A 3,989-nucleotide genomic window follows, 5' to 3' on the forward strand; every position below is an offset into this window, starting at 1 on the left:
GGAAACTAGATGTGGGCTATATGAGAACTTTCTGTACTATATTCACAACTTTGCTGTAAAGCTTAAACTGTTCTAAAATTAAAACTTTACTAAAGATCAAAAAGGAAGATGGAAAGATGCTGAAGTAAGGTATGGGGGAGAGTGAGCCTGAACCAAATAAGTTGGTTTAGGGTCTGACAGTGGGTGTCAGATTTTGGAGAAAGAGAAGTTGGATGGCTATATCCAGGGTCAAAGAACTTTAATGGAAATGAAAGCTTTGGTGGAATTCCTAATTAATCATTTTTATAAAAATGGTGCATGATGGGCTTCATGAGCTCATTACATACTATTTGGAATGCACATTGAAATTTTAAGTTAAAATATTCATTGATGGGGAAAAAACCCTCAATAGAGGCGTTTAAACAACAGATTGGATTCTGCAAATAATTGAATTGGGAATTAAAGGACCCAATCCAAAAGTTCCCCCAGAAATCAGGAGTAAAAACAATGGTAAGAAATTTAAGGGAAAAACAAAGGCAAGAAAACTAAGTTTAAGACATTTCAAAATATGTACAATAGGAATTATAGGAGGACAAAAATGAAGATTGGTGATCAAGAAACTAATAGAAAAGATTTTAACTGGAAGAAAGATTATGATCTTAAGATCAAATGGGCTATTTGCTGGTCAGGAGCAAAAAGAATAGCCACAACTACACAAATTCTGGTGAAATTTCTGAGTTCCAAGGATGAAGATCACGTGGATAGGAAGAAACAAAAAGGTTTCATTCAGAGGAAGAAACCAACAGAAACTTCATAAAGAAAACAAAACTGAAATTATAGACTATTAAAAAATTAATGAGAACAAGCAAACCATACCCCAAAATCTACACAGGGTTGCTGTGTTCAAAAGACTGGCTTCTTATCTAGTAATAACTATGTGATCCCGGGCAAGTTACTTAACTTTATAAAGCTTCAATTCCTCACCTTTAAATAATAATATCAACTACTTCCATGGTGCAAATTATGTGCCAGACACGGTTCTAGGGGCTTTATCTGTATGAATTTATTTATCTCCCCTAACAGGCCTATAATGTAGATTATATGATTATCCCATTTTACAGGTGAAGAAATAGGAGCACCGAGAAGTCACATGCACAAGTTACAAATGGCAGCAACTGTAGCTCGAGTCTGCACTCATAACCACTATACTAAAGACTTCTTATGAGGCCTTATGGGGTGTTATGAGGATTCAGTGAGATAATACATTTGATAGTGTACTCAATAACTGGAGCTACTATCTGTTTAAAAAATGAAGCAAACATGTGACTTAAGGAGCTAGCAGAGGAACAATAAAATAATCTAAATCAGGTAAGAAGGAATTAATAAAGGCAATAATCATTTATAACTTAGCAAAAATGCTAAATTAGAATAAGAAAAATCATACACAGTATTGATAAATAAAAGCATAACTTGATTCTCTGAAAATAATCAACTATACAAACTTTCCTACAAGTTTCACCAAAGAGAAAATGTGGGCAAAATGCACAATATCATTACTTTGTTAGCAAAAATCTGGGATCATCTTCTAGGAAAATGCACAATAAAAAAAAAATCAATAAGTGAAAAACCTAATAGAGCACTAAAAAGATTAAAAAAAAAAAAAAATGCCAGAGTTAACCTCCGAAAGTCATCAGAACCAGATTTTATGGACAAGTTCTTATAAGAACTTAATTCGTTCAGCAATGCTTTTTTTAAAAAAAGAAACGGTTGTTTTCCGTCAACCTGATTTGCATTTTGTGTTTCACAGTCTGCGGAAGAACAGCTTAAGGGTACTTGGCGGATGTCCCTACCCACTGGCTGCAGTGCCGTCCTGGGAGGCGGGCTGACTCGTCTTCAACGGTGAGTCGCCGAAGAGGGCAGAGAGCCCCTGTGCCTGCAGCCCAACCTGCCACCTCCGGTTGAGGGGCCGTAAATTCGGGAGCTGGAGCAGTCCGTTCACCCAGAAGTTCCTCCGTGCTCTCAACCTTTTCAGCTGTAGCCGGCTCTACCTCTGCCATCTCTTCAGTGTCTCCGTAGACGTAGATCAGCTGTGACTTTCCGCGGGTGCTCACGGGAGATGGCGCCGCGCAGGCGCAGAACTTCCCCGGCCGGCATGAAGAACATCGGATGCACTGAGTGAGCGCCCTTGCGCATGTGTGAGACGGCAACGTCCACACGGCACAGAGGAGAGCGTGCCTTACCCAGAGAGATGCGGGGCAGGCCCTGGGATCAGTAACCACCGGAAGTTGCAGGTCGCAGAAGTCTGCCTGGATCTGGTTAGTGAAGTTTCCAGGAGTGAAGTGTCCAGCAATAGGAGTGGCCGCACTGACTGCAACAAACTTCAGCACAGCCCACTGGCCAGTAGTCCTGGAGGATATGACACGACACCAGCAGGATTTTCAAAGGCAAGAACGGCACGAGCTGCCGGCAGAAGCTTCTCCCGGTTCTCTTCAGATTTATGATGTAGATACCATTACTTTTTCTTGTGTAAACGTACAGTTCCATTTGGAAGTCAAGGTTGGTGCCACCTAACTGGGTTCCTGCTGCAAGGAATTTGAGGACATACCCTCCTTCATTTGCAGGACCTCAAGGGCTCCAGACATTGTGAAAATTTCCCTTTAAGTTACGACAGGAGCCCAGAACAATGCCACGCACCCCTGTCTAGGTAGAACAGAAAGGACAGCAAATAATCTAATTGCTGTGTCCCAGGCACTGTTGTCACTGGGTTTGTGGAAATGAACAAGAAAAATCCCCCGCTTTCCATGGAGGCGTGAACACTGAAAATTCTCAGGCTGATTAAACTCTTACAAAGTATAGAGAAAAATGGAAAGCTTCCTAACGCACTTTATGAGGATAGCATAATCCTGACCAAAACCTGAAAAAGCACAGAAAAGAGAAAATTAGGAATGAACTTATGGATGTAGATGGTGCACGTAATGTATTAACACAACAGTTTCCCCTTCCAAAAGAGAATTTGGCCTTTCCGTTAATTTTTTAGTTCTGTTTCCCTGAAAACCAGATGAAGGTAAAATATAAACTGGGCCTGATTGGCAAAGTGTGTCTGGACTGGGAGGACTACCAATGAACTATAAATTCCTCATGGGGACATCACAGCCTTGGGCTCCCCTGAATGCAGGGGACTTGGAAGCCCCCTCCATTGGAACTTTTCCAAGGGATATTGACTCCTATGGGGCACAAGGCCTTTAAGCCACCACCATCCTATCCCCTTGCAGTGGGAGTCTTGCTACGTCACACCTGAGCCATCTCATGTGGAGGGCTAAAGGAATGTCTCCTGGATGACCGCTCCCATGGAGAGAAGCAACCAACGCTGCCTTCCTGCAAATTATGTCCATCCTCTACCCTTCGGAGGAGGCAGGTACTGAGTGTGACCTAGGATAGTCTTGTGAGTCTGAATGTTTAGTTGAGTCCACATTTAGCTGAATGTTTGTTTGAGCCTAGGAAGACCTCCCAGTGTGCATTACAAATAAAAAATTCAAAATAAAGGAATAGCAAATTGAATCCAGCAGTGTGTTAAAAAGGTAACATAGTATGACCAAATAGATTTTATTCAAGGAATGTAAGGATGATTCAACATTTGGTAATCTATTAAAATAATTTATCACGTGAATAAGTGAAAAGATAAAACTCACGGTCCTGACAGGAACTTAAAAAGACACTCTGTAAAATTGAGAGACATTTCTAATAACTTAGTAAACTAGAAATACAAAACCATTCTTTATGATGAAATCAATAGCAAACATGATATTTAAATGGAAAACACTGAAAGTATTCCCAGTAAAGTGAAGAAAATGGCCACGAGGCTTGCTATGACAAAAATGGCATTTCCTTAATTCTAGCTGTGAAATAATAACAACAAAAGGAAACAAGACATAGTATTCTAAAGAAATTGATTATAGCAGCAGGGGTCAGAAAACGGGCTGACTGCTTGTTTATTTTTAAATAAAGTTTTA

At 40.4% G+C, this 3,989-nt stretch overlaps 1 pseudogene; it reads right to left on the reverse strand.

The window, feature by feature from the left end:
- Positions 1–1,108: 1,108 nt before the first annotated feature.
- On the reverse strand, positions 1,109–2,897 carry LOC113613534 (40S ribosomal protein SA-like; annotated as a pseudogene).
- Positions 2,898–3,989: the final 1,092 nt, after the last annotated feature.

Source organism: Aethalodelphis obliquidens, unplaced genomic scaffold, assembly GCF_003676395.1.
Source record: "Aethalodelphis obliquidens isolate GAN/ISIS:26980383/991018 unplaced genomic scaffold, ASM367639v1 scaffold4, whole genome shotgun sequence".
Taxonomy (NCBI): domain Eukaryota; kingdom Metazoa; phylum Chordata; class Mammalia; order Artiodactyla; family Delphinidae; genus Aethalodelphis; species Aethalodelphis obliquidens.